Source organism: Oryctolagus cuniculus, chromosome 10 (genome assembly GCF_051225735.1).
Source record: "Oryctolagus cuniculus isolate XC-2025 breed Fujian yellow rabbit chromosome 10, ASM5122573v1, whole genome shotgun sequence".
NCBI lineage: Eukaryota > Metazoa > Chordata > Mammalia > Lagomorpha > Leporidae > Oryctolagus > Oryctolagus cuniculus.
The window spans coordinates 65,205,608-65,220,856 of record NC_142876.1 but is presented as its reverse complement, the minus strand read 5'-3'; the positions used below and the strand labels follow the sequence as shown (position 1 = coordinate 65,220,856).

Genomic DNA, 15,249 nt, shown 5'->3' with positions numbered 1-15,249 from the left:
GCCTTAAGTATCACGCAATTTCAGTTATCCTAAGGATGGGGTGAGAGTAGCAGGGGCCACTGGTGGGGGCAGTGGGCAGGAGAAGAGGATGGCGGTGGGGGAGACAGAGAAACCTGGGTAGTAACCAGGATAAATGTGTGATGTCTTGCTTTCTTTTCCACATGTTCAATGTGTGTCTTAAGGCTGTGTCCAGACACTTTGAAAGATTAGTCCCACTGCTGGATACCCAAAGATTATAACCTTGCAGTCACAGTACCATGAGCAGAACATAATTAGGAATGAAAGTGGGTTATCACCAAAGAACAAAGAAAAATGAATTTTAATATCACTAACACATGGCAAGACCCTATTACTAATTTGAAGGCCACTAATAATTCAGACAGAGTATTCATTTTAGCAAGAAAAATATTCTAAATGACTTTTACCAAACAGCATAACTCTGAATCCTTGTTTCTTAATATATTAATGCACAACTCTAACAAGTCTATTTTTCACTGGCTTAATCAAATTACTCTGTGTTCAAAAAAACAAAATTGTAAGGTTTTTAAAAGTTTCTTTGTGAAAAGTCCCTAATACAAATTTATTTTCTACTCTTTGGTCCTGAAAAATGTAAAGATCTAGTGATTTTAGAAAATAGGGGAAGAAAAAGTACCATTTATTGAGTTCTTAAGTACGGCTGACTTTCCCACCGACTGCTCACAAACTTCCAAGTGGTGAGGACTTTCTCCATCTCACTGATGGGAGCACTTGTGGGTACTTGCTTAGTAAGGAGTAAAAGCAAAATGTAAATGGCATTGCAGCTCACTAGGCTAATCCTCCGCCTTGTGGCGCCGGCATACCGGTCTAGTCCTGGTCGGGGTGCCGGATTCTGTCCCGGTTGCCCCTCTTCCAGGCCAGCTCTCTGCTGTGGCCCGGGAGGGCAGTGGAGGATGGCCCAAGTGCTTGGGCCCTGCACCCCATGGGAGACCAGGATAAGTACCTGGCTCCTGCCTTCGGATCAGCGCCGTGCGCCGGCCGCAGCGCAGCGGTCATTGGAGGGTGAACCAACGGCAAAGGAAGACCTTTCTCTCTGTCTCTCTCTCTCTCACTGTCCACTCTGCCTGTCAAAAAAAAAAAAAAAAGTAAATGGGGCTCTTCAGTGTCAAAGCCCACATGGAGCCACACTGCCTCTCCCAGCCCTTCTGACTTCCCTAGTGCTCTCCGTGACCCTTGGAGAAGCTCCAATGTCTTCCTGCTGGGATTCTAGCTCCTTTCAAGGCCCTTCTCGAAACTCCTTCCACTTGTCTAGACTCTTAACTTTGTTGTACCCTCAATTAGCACAACAGCAATGGCACTGGATGCAACAGCACTTGAGGATAATGCCTCACACTGAGCAGACACCTGGTATCATCGTCAAATTTTTTAAGGATTTATTTATTTATTTGAGAGGCAGAGTTACAGAGAGACAAAGACAGAGATCTTCCTTCTGCTGGTTCACCACCCCTAAATGGCTGCAATTGCTCGAGCTGGGTGGATCCAAGCCAGGAGTCAGGAGCTTCTTGGGGGCCACCCACGTGGTTGCAGAGGCCCAAGCAATAGAGCCATCTTCCACTGCCTTCCCAATGCCATTAGCAGAGAGCTGGATTGGAAGATGAGTAGCTGGGACATGAACCAGTGCCCATCTAGGATGCCAGCATTGCAGGGGGAGGCTTAAGCCTACTATGCCACAGAACCAGTCTCCAGCATCAAATTTAATTCATATTACTTAGAGTTAACACAGACACAGACACACACATACACACACAATCTTTAAAAACCATGGACTTGAACAACAACAGGAGTCACTGTGCACTTACTCCTCATGTAGGATCTCTGTCCTTAATGTGCTGTACATTGTGATGCTATAACTAGTACTCAAACAGTATTTTTCACTTTGTGTTTCTATGTGGGTGCAAACTGTTGAAATCTTTACTTAATGTATACTAAACTGATCTTCTGTATATAAGAGAAATGAAAATGAATCTCGATGTGAATGGAAGGGGAGAAGGAGCGAGAAAGGGGAGGGTTGCGGGTGGGAGGGAAGTTATGGGGGGGGAAGCCATTGTAATCCATAAGCTGTACTTTGGAAATTTATATTCATTAAATAAAATTTTTAAAAAAATAAAAGTAAATAAAAAAAACATGGACTTGAAATAGCAACTTCTATAGAATTCTACTCTCCCAGCCTTTCAGCATGCCTCGGACACCAGTTTATAAGTTTTACTATAAAAATTTTTACAACAGTTACTATCCTTGATTCACCTACATCAGAAGTGCCAACATTAATGGAATTAAGTAAGAATCTTGAGATCTGATTAAATTAATAAGACTGAAGTCAAAAAGCTGTTTCCTTATGAAGGAAACTGAAGCAAAACTGAGTATTCCTTTCCTTCTAATCAAACACTAAGTGCATAGAACCACATTGATACATACGTCACGAACTGGAAGCTTTTTCAAATTATCCCCCCTAAAAGGATTCTAAGCCTCTGGGTAGGGAAGAATGGACATCGGCCCACACTGGGCATCCACCATCAGAAACAGGAACAACGACCACAGGGAATCTCCTCTATTTGCTGATTTCCCTGCACAGTGGTAGGTTTGAGATCCTTCACAGGGATTCTAAGGTAGCTGGACAGAGTGGGTGAGGCTTACTGCACCCCTTAGAGACAGACAGACAGACACACACACACACATACACACACACGCCTGCACACCTTTCCCTGCCACACCAACCCCAGAGACAGCTGTATCCACCTGCTGCCGCGCCCCCGAGCCATCACGGCATCCTCTAGTCACTCCTCACCTCCAGCAGAAGGTTTCAGCCTCCTAGGGAAACCGCTCTCCTCAGATCGCTGACAAACCCCAGCCAGCCCTACGGCTTTCTTCCCTCCTCCCAGCAGCACATGCTGCATTTTACTAGCCTGACTTTTTGTACAAATGCTCACAATTCTCCTTTCGAAGTCTTCTTCCTGCAGACATGTCCTCTGTTCAATCCGTTGAGGTGTCCGGGAGCAAGCGCATGGGCCTTGCACTGTGAGGGCTGCACGGGGCCCTCCAGGAAGAGGCCTTCTGCCCCCATAAATGCAGAAACCAAGAGTGCACACTTCACTCCCCCAGCCATAGCCTCAACTCTCTCACTAAAAGAATAGCACCCACCTAACATTTCAGAGGTTCTCAGGACAAGGGTCATGCTGCAGACAGCCAGAGGAGGCTCTGTAGCATCCGGAGCTTTGAAGACACTTCGGTCAACAATCTGCCTTCCCCAGGGCACAGGAGCCACAGGTCCTCTAAGGCCACCCCGAAACCGGGAACCCCAAGTTACTGCTGCAGTCACAGCCAGATGCAAGCCAGGTGCGACCAGAGGGTGACGCACACAGTGGGGAACTGGTGCCACTTGGATATTGCTCTGGTACAAAAGCAGACCCTTCGATGGGAGGAAGGAAAAATCAGAGCAGAGGGGAAGTGTAGAGCAACCACGGATGGCAGCTGGCTTCGGATTTCGAAATTAGGATGACTGTGAGTTACCAAGGCCGGACCTATACTTCTGAGGGTGAGCACAGGTTCTTTATCCCTCCTGCTGACAGAGCAGGGCAGAAGCTGGCTAGGGTGGGGGCCAACTGCAGAGGTAGAATTTGCAGTCAGAGATTTGGGGGGGTAGGGGCTCACCAACTGTTGCCTGCTCTCAGGGGCTCCATTCACATCTAAGTGAGGGCCTCTGCTGCCTGTTCCCCCACTGGGAAGTGCTCCCTGGGACCCCTGCTGTCCTTTTCCTCAACAATCTTTGGGTTTGGGGGACTGCATCTTCTGCACCCTTTTTGGGGTGGCCCTTTGCATCCACGGTTAAGTCCCTGAAAGGCCATGTTTGTGTCACACGTCCATAGAGTGTTCTGAAGCCAGGATGGACTCTCAGGCTGCTTTGTGCAGAAGGTGCCTCTTGGGCCGGAAGTTCTTCCTCCTGGCCTTGGCGTCAGAACCTCCCTCCTCTCTGACCCCACTCCTCTCGCGGAACCCCTCAGTGCATGCAGCCCCCCTGCGAACGACACACTCCTTCAGCAGGGCGCTGGCCCCGTCCACGATCTTTCTTGGTTGCCTGACTTTGCTAAGGATAACTGAGAACTTCTGCGGCTCCAACCCACAAACAAATCTCTCCAGCTGGCCCCTCTGAACCCTTTCCCTGTCCACTGCAGCCCTTCAACCTCCTTAGAGTCTCTGGAAAATGAGGTTCCCCAGGCCCCTACCTCTGAGACACAGAGATCTCCAAAAGGCCAACACTTGACACTGAAGAAAAAAAAAAAAAAAAGGCTAATTTGAAACAGAAGTTAGTCTACTGCCTCCTGAGGCTGCCATAAGGGTACCTCTAAAAGCTTGTGCAAAGTGGAATTTGGAGTTGGGCACTGTGGTGCAGCAAGCTAATCTATTACCTGGGCTGCGCCCGCAACCCCATCTCATAACACAGTACCAGCTCAATTCCCCACTCCTCTGCTTCCAGTGCAGCTTCCTGCTAATGCATCCCAGAATGGATCAGGTGCTGGGGCCCCTGCCACGCTCACGGGAGGCATGGATGGAGTTCCAGGCTCCTGGCCCTTTTACTGTGAAGACACATACCACTAGAAGTTGTGAGAAGATAATTATTCTCGGCTGGCGCCGCGGCTCACTAGGCTAATCCTCCACCTTGCAGCACTGGCACACCAGGTTCTAGTACCGGTCGGGGTGCCATATTCTGTCCCCGGTTGCCCCTCTTCCAGTCCAGCTCTCTGCTGTGGCCAGGGAGTGCAGTGGAGGATGGCCCAAGTGCTTGGGCCCTGCACCCGCATGGGAGACCAGGAGAAGCACCTGGCTCCTGGCTTCGGATCAGCGCAGTGCACCGGCCACAGTGCGCCGGCCGCGGCGGCCATTGGAGGGTGAACCAACGGCAAAGGAAGTCCTTTCTCTCTCTCTCTCTCTCTCTCTCTCTCTCTCACTGTCCACTCTACCTGTCAAAAAAAAAAAAAAAAGATAATAGTCACAAAATTTTCCAATTGCCTACAGAATGGTGGTGTGTGAAGACCATTCACAATTGTCTGCTTCCTCATTTTCTTTGTGAAATAAAATTACTAACAGCTGAAAAGTATACTACAAAGAACGAAAGAAAGCAAAGCAACTCCAAATGAAGATATGCAAGGAGTGAAGGATGTGTTTTGTTAAAAGAGAAAGACAGTAAATTTGTCCTATACTAGAATGATTGGTTGTTCAAAACAAGAAAGGTGGACGAAATAGGGAATAGATCAACAGCTGAATGGATGTGGAAAGTTACAAGAGGTTTGCAGAAAAGAGATGTTAGGTTGCATGGCTAAGATTTGAATGGAATCATTCATAAAGTTCTTTCAAAACAAGCTTAAAATATTAGTACAGGAATGCAAAATGAGTGTGGTTTCCTCTCTGATTTTACATTGAAACAACAAAGTCTCCTCCATTATCAGTCTACTCTCAATAGTAAGCAACTGGAAAAGGATTTTCTGTACCTCTCCCATAGTCACCTAGAAGTAACAAATGCTGCCTCTTCCCAGATTAAGTTCCTGTGTTGTCTTGAGTTTTTAAGAGAACTGAATCCTCTTAATATTAAAATTAAAAAAGATAAGGGTATGTTTCCTTTTTTTTCCTTTACTCATGTTACTTCTATTTCCTTTTTTTTTTAATTTTTAATTTGTTTTTTGACAGGCAGAGTGGACAGTGAGAGAGAGAGACAGAGAGAAAGGTCTTCCTTTGCCGTTGGTTCACCTTTCAATGGCCGCCGCGGCCGGCGCGCTGCGGCCGGCGCACCGTGCTGATCCGATGGCAGGAGCCAGGAGCCAGGTGCTTTTCCTGGTCTCCCATGGGGTGCAGGGCCCAAGCACCTCGGCCATCCTCCACTGCACTCCCTGGCCACAGCAGAGAGCTGGCCTGGAAGACTTCTATTTCCTTTTAAAATCTCTTACTGTCACTTTGGTCGAATGGATAACTCAGTATCTTTTCACTGTGACTTGTGACCTCATTAAATCAAATATTCAAACCTTTTCACATTTTGAACAACTTTCAGTATCCCACAATCCTAGAATCAAATGCTAAACAAAGTCTTTACCTCAAACTGATAATGCACAGAAGCCCCTGAAAAAAAAAATCTCAAATGATTTTTGTTCACCTTGTAAAAAGAGATTTAAAATAACAAAATAGTACTAATCAGATATATTTCACACGTTGAACTGCATGAAAAAAAAGCATTAGAAAATAAGAAGTAAGAAGTGCCAGCTTCCTGCATTATTTTTGTGAGCTAAGTGTTACTAATATAAATACTTGAGAAATTCTATAAAATGTCTGGAAATCGCCAATGCTCTTATTGTCCACATGTCCTCATGCTACTTTGCCTGAGAGTAGACATGTTATTCATGTCAACTTCTGGGTATTATTTGAACTGTTGCATACCAAAGACACAAACAGAACTCCATGTCAAACTGCAGTACTTTTATATTGAACTCTCAGCAGATCTTTAATCACAGCCATTTTAAGTCTTGTCATCTACAGATGGTTACTATTTTAACAGTATTTTCCGAAGGCTCCTGAAATTGGCTGCGAGTCACAGTGCTCATCTTAGAAAAAGGTGACCTGCCTCAGAGACCCATGAGAGAACCAGGCCAGGCACTCCGGAGAACAGGCTTTGTACAGCGTTGGTGACCTTGAGATGGTGTCACTGGACTAAGCAAGGACTTCCATGCCACTAGTAGAAAAACTGTGGATTGGGCTGGTACCGTGGCTCAATAGGCTAATCCTCCGCCTGCGGTGCCAGCACACCCAGTTCTAGTCCCGGTCAGGGTGCCGGATTCTGTCCTGGTTGCTCCTCTTCCAGTCCAGCTTTCTGCTGTGGCCCGGGAGTGCAGTGGAGGATGGCCCAGGTGCTTGGGCCCTGCACCCACATGAGACCAGGAAAAGCACTTGGCTCCTGGCTTTGGATCAGTGCAGTGTGCAGGCCGCAGCGGCCACTGGGGGATGAACCAATGAAAAAGGAAGACCTTTCTCTCTCTCTCTCCCTCTCTCTCTCTCTCACTGTCCACTCTGCCTGTCAAAAAAAATATAAAAAAAAAACAACAACTGTGGATTGGGTCATCAAACTGTTAAGCCAAGGTGAGGCTTAACAAGAATAAACCATCTGAGACCAAATGAACTAATAAAGAATAGTTATCATATTTATAGGTTTTTTGTTTGAAATATTGATTGGTTATTTTATATTCCATTTTCAGAATTCAAAGAATCTTTTTATCTTAAGCTAACTATAACTTACATTTAATACAATTTTACTTTCTTAAACAGAAGTGAAACATTGATTTTTTTCCCTACCTGATGCCTTGAAAATTTCAGAAACTCCTGTGGAGTATTCTTATTTTTAGGAGAATATAATTATTTATACAGATTCAATAAGAATCTGCCCTTGTTGTAACAGGACATAGCTGGACACATGGCTTACATAGACAGGAATGTCACGTCTGAGATTGATGCACATAGAATCATATGTGACCAATGGAAAGGAACTTGACTGAGTTTAAGCAGCCAATGATTACAAAGTCCTCTGGGAAAGGTGGGCCTGATACCTGTATTCCAGGGTTGCCAGCATTAGAGTGAACATGCAAGGATACTTCTGGCAGGCCCGGGAACCTTGGGATATTTGGAGGACCCCAAGGAGAGGAGAATTCGTCAATTGTACAGATTCTGCAGGGGAAGCCTGGTGTTCTTGGCTTGGCTTCCTAGATCTGGGAGGCTTTTCAAGGTCCAATGTGGGATTCCTTATTAAAAAAAAAAAAGGTCCAACTCTCATCAGACTAGACTTACTTTATGAGCAAGAGTACTTTGATTATCTTTGATCAAAACTGAAGTGACTTCAGAGAAAAGTTTTCTGTTGCAGTGGAAAACTGTAACCCACCACGTGGGCTAGCAGATTCCGGTGTTGTTCATTGTCACTGAGCTATTTTTCACCTCTCCGATATCTGGATCTTGCTGTCTTGTGCATTTTGTCCTAATTATTCTCCCACCCTTGTGAGCTGGCATCACTGAGAACTAAAACTGCTGTTTCCCAAATATCAACTTCCCCTACAAGGTGGAGTTGGAAGACTTGATATAACCATTACCTCTATCTGTAAATGAGCTTCAATCCCAACATTTAGAAATCTCAACTAATTGCACTTGGGACTCAGAAGCTGTGTTTGCAGTCTGCTCTTACCCCTAATCTTTGTTTCCCTTCTGTTTCCTTGTTCCAATCTAAATTCTTCTCTGCTTATGCAGATTTCTTAGCTTGCAACTTTTGAAAATATTTATTTATTCATTATTTAAGAGGCAGGGAGACAGAAACGGAGAGACTGAGAAGAAATTTCCCAAACCTCTACTTCATTTCCCAAACGCCCACAAAGGCCAGGGCTGGACTGGGCTGAAGCTGGAAACTGGGAACTCAATCCAGGTCTCCCATGTTGGTGACAGAGACCCAACAACTGGAGCCACCATCTGCTGCCTCCCAGGTTGCACATTAGCAGGAAACTGGAGTCAAGAGCCAGAGCTGGGACTGGAACCCAGCATTCCACTGTGGGAAGTTGTGTCTTCAGTGCAAGCCTCAGTGCCCACACCACTTACCTTGAAACCTCCCACCTCAAAGTCTCTCTCCCCAGCTATGGACCTTGCTTCTTTTCAGGAGGAAACCACTAAAGCAGCTTTAGCTGGGAGAAATGTAGGGGCCCACTCCAACCCCAGGGTTCGTATAAAGATTATGTTCAAGTGCAAACATTTGAGCTAAAGAGGATGCAGAAAGAAATCTTCTCTACACTTCCACTGTTTGGCTCCCCAAAAATACAGCTTCCATTAACCCCCTTCTGAGGGAGGTTCCTGCCAATTCAGTTGCCATGGAGACACACTGCCCACCATTAGCATTAAAAGCCCAACAGAATCTTCCACACGTTTCCATTAAAGGCCTAAATCATTTTGCTTGTTCAATTTGGTGTATAAGCCTTTATCTCGGGTTAGCGGGTGAGTTTCCCTCACCGGGAGCTCCTGTTGCACAAGTGGAAACAAACCTTGTCTTTGCTTCCTTGAATCTCTCTCTCCTCGGGTGACTTGCAGCTCCCAGCAACTAGCCCCAAGTCAGAAGAGGCTAAGTTTCCTTCCGAGAAGCTGTCACTAAGATGCCTACCAGCCCATCACACATCCGCTGGCATACTGCCCCTTTCTCTGCTAGGCTGGGAGGAGACTGCACACTCGGGAAGGCAGGACAGCTGCCCTCTCCTGCGCCTCTCCCAGCCTCTTCACCAGCAGTTCCTCCTGCTTCAGGTCATTCCGACAGACTGGGTCTCTAACACAGGCGATCGGGTGTCTAGCCATTTCTCAGGATAACTTGGGTTAAAGGGGTGTTGGGGCTGCTATTCTGCAGTGTCACTCTGCTTGGTTATACCTGGGCTAGTTCTGAGCTCTTGCCTAAAGGATTATTTAACATTCTGAGTATGACCCCAGTATGCAAGTTAAACTACTAAAAAATCAACAAGTCTCTCCTAAAAATCCAGTGGAAAATCTCTGTGTGCTACTTACCGACCTTGGCTTCTTACCACCATCCCACCTGCGACTCTTTCTTCTCTCTCCTTCTTAGTCTAACATTTCTTCTCCCCCTTCCTGATCCTCTACGTCTGCTTCCTCTGCCTCCTCCTCTTTCTCCTCTTCCTCCCACTCCTCCTTCTCTCCCTATCCTCTGTAACATCCCCCAAGCAGCCAAGAACGTCAAAAACACCTCTTGCTTTTCTTTCACGGTGCAGTTGAGTTCTCGAGCCAAAGAAGCCATCCCAGTGTGAGTCGGCCTCCGTGTCTCCTCCACAAAGCAGAAAAGCAGGGGAGGCTTTGCTTTGCTCTAAGGATCTTCCCTCTGCTGCTGTAACTGCTAGAAAGAGGCCTGCAGCTCTTCAACGGCTTTCAGAGAGACACATGGGGAACGTTACAATGCATGCTGTTTGGAATTTCATGACCAACCTCTGACTGAGTAAAATCATTTACAGAAAGTAAATTTCGAATATTAATTATTTATATTATATTAATTAAAAATTAAGCCCCCTCCTTATCCAGTATTTTGCAAATTATTTTGGAAGATAGATGGCCTGACTACCTAAACTGTTTTCTTCCCATTCTTTTTTAAAAATATTTTATTTATTTATTTGAAAGGCAGAGATAAAGAGAAGGAGAAGGACAGGGAGAGAAGGAAAGAGGAGAGAGGAAGAGAGGGAGAGAGAGAGAAGTCTTCTATCCACTGGTTCACTCCCCTAATGGCTACAACAGCCGGGGTTGGGCCAGGCAAAAGCCAGGAGCCAGGAGTCTCCTCCAGGTCTCCCATTTGGGTGTAGGGACCCAAGCACCTGGGCCATCTTCTCCTGCTTTTCCAGGCACATTAGCAGGGAGCTGCATCGGAAATGGAGCAGCCAGGACTCGAACTGGCGCCCATATAGGATAACAACACTGCAGGCAGAAGCTTAACCCACTATACCACAGCGCCAGCCCCTGCATTCTTTCTGTATTTAAAATTATACCCTATTTCTGAATGGCCTGAAAAATAATTTCTCTTTCCTCAGGCCTAGTAGCCTCCTGAAATAATTTACCTAGACTGCTTTCATTCATATATAATTAATATGACTAATATATTAAAAAATATCAAAGATAGCTGAAATCATTTAATTTTCCTGGAATTTGTGATTTAAGTGTTTTTATATTTAAGAGCCTGGAATTTGTGATTTAAGTGTTTTTATATTTAAGAATATTTTAATGAGAAACAATAAATACAAACATTTTATTTCTAAGAAGCAACTTTTGAAGTATACATGTATTTATGTATTTATGTACACTTAGTTTGTTATGGGTAACTTTTTAAGTTTTTATTTTTGAGAGAGAGAGAGAGCTTCTATCCCTAAATTCCTGTGATGGCCAGGGCTGGGCCAGGCTGAAGCCAGGAGCTGAGAATATAATCTAAGTCTTCCACATGGGTGGTAGGATCTCAAGTCATCACTACGACTTCCCAATGTCTGCAGGGACAGACAGCTGGAATTAAGACCAAGAACCAGAACCAGGTTATCAACTCCAGGAACTCCAAGATGGACGCAAGCATCTTAACCACTAGGCCAAATGCCTACCCGTTAATGGAGAGCTATTGAAGCTGCTGAGAAGACACCTAGCATTCTGATCCAAACCTCAGGGCTCCTGAGGGAGGCTGGGAAACTGAACTTTGAACCATGGAGGCTCGCCATGAGCCCAGGAATGTTCACATAGATTATCTCTTTGCATTAGGCAAGGAAGCAGACAGAACACCAAATCCTGAGACCAGCTGAAAATGGGTTGAGGAGAGAGGGCAGGAGGCCTAGATAAAGGTTAAAAAAATTCCATTGAATTAAAAAAGACAGCTTGGAGCACCAGGCACAATACTCCCTCCTGTGGATTTAGAATGGCCGTATTTTATTCATGGGTTGCTCTGGGCAACCTCTCCCAGCTCCTGGCTTTACACAGAACTCTCAGTACAATCCTTTGCCATTTCAGAAAATTTACAACTTCTAATGTGGCCTATAAATGTCTTTCTGCCTTTTTGTGGCCATCATGTGTTTTTTAAAATTCAACAAGATTTTGTCAGCATTTTCCCTTATTAAATGTTTGTCTAAAATAATTTGACACAGAGTAGGTATTGGGATGCAGTGAATTAAGCTGCCACTTGGGATACCCACACCCCATGCAGGAACGCCTGCCTGGAGTCCTGGCTACCCTGCACTTCCAAACCAGCTTCTGCTAACACACTCAGGAGGCAATGGATTATGCCCCAATACTTGGGTTCCTGCCACCTATGTGGGAGACCCAGAGGCAGCTCCTAGCTCCTGGCTTTGGCCTAGACTAGCCCTGGCTGTTGCAGGTACATGGGGAGTGACCTAGTGAATGAAACATCTCTCCCTTGCCCTGGTGTGTCTCCCTGTCAGTCTGCTTTTCAAATTAAAAAAAAAAAAAAAAGACAATCAGTTTCCTGTTTATCACTGGATCCCAACCTGGGGTAATCTAATCCACTATGGGACAACGGACAAGGCCTAGAGATAGTTTTGGTTGTCACAGTGGGTGTGGTTACAGGGCTGCTGCTATTTAGTGGGCAGAGGCCAAGGATACTGCTAACATCTTAAAATATTCAGGATAGCCCCCACAGAAAATAATTATCCAGACCAAAATATCAATAGAGTCAAGGTTGAGAAATTCTGATATGCATCATGTGGATGTACAAATTTACTGCAACACCTCCTACTTGGGTTTCTTTCCATTACACATAATGCCAAGATAACAGTTTTCATAACTTAAATCTTTGTGTACATTTTGCCTTTTTTGGAAATTGAATTTCTAAGATAAATAATACAAATTTTTAAAAAGACTTTTGATACAATTATCAATCTGCTTTCCAAAAAGTGTGTAACAATTTCCATTGTTTCCAGCAGGGTGTAAAACTACTTCTTCAACAACACTAAACTCAACCCCTCTACTAATTCTGAATACATGCAAAATTTCCTATACCTTAGCCTTAGTGGATTTTTAAAGCAAGATTTTTAAAAAATTACTTATGGAGTGGTATAGAGATTAAGTAAGATGACTCAGACACACAGTCTGTGTGTCTGGTGTTTAGTCCTCAAAAATGCTCCTTACTTCACAAAATAACTCATCTATCACTGGAAACTGGAAAGGAGCCTGTGAAATACAACTCTATAGCCAGAAAAGTTGAGATCCCATGCTGAGCTGGGTGCTATGAACCTTGCCAAACTACTTTAATTGTAACACCAGCTAGAGCAGGCACCTTGAGAATGGAAATTTTCAATCTATCTTATATTCAAAAAGAAGCATTCTCCCCCTCTCTCTCTCTCACTCTCCAAATTTATAGGCCCATTTGTCTCCTGGATACCCTTTCAAAATGCTATGCCAGCTTTCTTCTAAAATCCACAGGAGTTCTAAAACCTCACTATCTTCCATGAATAACAAATGGGCTTTTGGTACAATTTTTCTAGTCTCTCATCTCTGCCATATTCTGTTGCTTCTCACAAGAAAGAATTTTTGGTAAATTACTGATTTCAAATCAATCTTGGATCCCAAAGTTAGAAGACGCAAAACCCTTTGTCCATATTTCATTATTGGTTGTTCAAAGCCTGAATCACAACACTAACAACCAAATCAGAGACCTATGAGATCAGAGTACAAGCTCAAGGGGGACAGATGAGAAGTGAGGCCTAGCCCCCTTCCATTTTAATTTGCATTTTAATGTCTTGGCATGGGTTGCAATGAACTGGATGCACACCCAGATGCCAGAAATAGTTAATGTTTGTCTCTGTGAAATGCACCATCACAAACCAGGAAGCCTACACTGCCAAAAGCAACAGCCTGGCACTGCCCACTTTAACACTAAGAAATTATATAGACTGCAAACATCATCTGGATTTTAAAGTGGATACAACTGAATTTTTCCTTCTGAGCAATCGATTAACTTAGCTATTTAGATTCAACATTTACAGCTAATTAATTCAAGTGGGTCTATCAAGATGTAATAAACAATTATAATAATAAATAGTAACTAAAATGTCTTAAAATGCAGTAAGCAAGGTTCTAAATTCTTCATGTACATTAACTACTCTACTCTTCAATTACTGTAGGAAGAAAACATTATGCTACCCTTGTTAAAGGCACCAGGTTATAAGTACATGAAGGCCGAGTCACTTGCCATAGAAGCACGAAACTTTGATCTTAACATGTTTCAGGTTACACTTATTTTTGTTTGGGTTGAAAGTTAAGAATAGGTCTGGCTGGCACCATGGCTCACTTGGTTAATCCTCTGACTGTGGCGCCGGCATCCCCTATGGGCGCTGGGTTCCAGTCCCGGTTGTTCCTCTTCCAGTCCAGCTCTCTGCTGTGGCCCGGGAGGGCAGTGGAGGGTGGCTCAAGTGCTTGGGCCCCTGCACCCGCATGGGAGACCAGGAGGAAGCACCTGGCTCTTGGCTTTGGATCGGCGCGGGGCACTGGCCGTGGCGGCCATTTGGGGGGTGAACCAATGAAGGAAGAATTTTCTCTCTCTCTCTCTCTCTCACTGTCTATCTCTGACTGTCTAATAAAATTTAAAAAAAAAGAATAGGTCTTAATAGAATAATTACTCAAGAAGAAAAATATTCAACAGTCTTATCAAAGGAGAATAAACAAAATATTATACAAATAACTTTCAGAAATCAACAATATCTTGGAAAATAACATTTTGGAGAAAAAAAAATTCTGTTAAGTTCCTATGTTCAAAACGAAATGTCAGGGGCTGGCGTTGTGGCATAATGGGTGAAGCCACCGCCTGCAACACTGGTATCCCATAATGGTGCTGGTTCACGTCTTGGATGCTCCTTTTCTGATTCAGCTTCCTTCTAATGCACCTGGGAAAGCAGCAGAAGATGGCTCAACGACTTGGGCCCCGTCACCCACATAGGAGATGCAGACGAAGCTCCTGGCTCAGCACTGGCTGTTGTAGCCATCTGGGGAGTGAACCAGCAGATGGACGATCTTTATCTCTCTCTCTTTCTCTGTAGTGCTGACTTTCAAATAAATAAATATTTAAAAATAAATAAAAAATAATATAAAATGTCAGTTCTGAGTCCGATGTATTTCTCAGCCAAAGCATATGGCTATCTTTATTCTACAGAGCAAGGTTCTATAACAATTCTAATTTGTGTCTCATTGCTGTTATGTTTATTTTAATTACATTTTGTAATATCCTTTTAATTTTTTTAGAAATTTGTGTTTATTTGAGACAGAGAGAGAGAGAGAGCAAGCCCCTCCTCTGCAAGTTCACTCAATAAATGACAGCAACAGCCAGGCTGGGCCAAGAATTCAGTTGTGAGGAATCCAATGCAGATACCTCTTGCGTGACAGGGATCTAACTCTCTGAGCCAGCACCTGCTGCCTCCCAGGCTACACACTAACAGGTAGTTAGAATCTGGAGCAGAGTCAGGTCTTGAATCCAAGTATTCTGATAGAGGATGCTGGCATCCCAAGTGATGTCTTAACTGCCACACCAAACTAACAGCCTCATTTAAAAAACCTTTATTGAAAAAGTAAACTTGGAAATAAGCAAATGATGTATGGCTATGTAAAAAGTTAGTAAAAAAAAAAAAAAGGTAACTTACTTTTTTTTTTTTTTTTTTTTTTTTTTTTTTTTGACAGGCA

The 15,249-nt window shown here is 44.2% G+C and overlaps 1 protein-coding gene across 13 annotated transcripts in view; it reads right to left on the bottom strand.

Moving 5' to 3' along the window:
• The window catches only part of PTPRM (protein tyrosine phosphatase receptor type M), an 884,286-nt gene that overhangs the window by 511,643 nt on the left and 357,394 nt on the right, over positions 1-15,249 (bottom strand). The window lies entirely within an intron of this gene.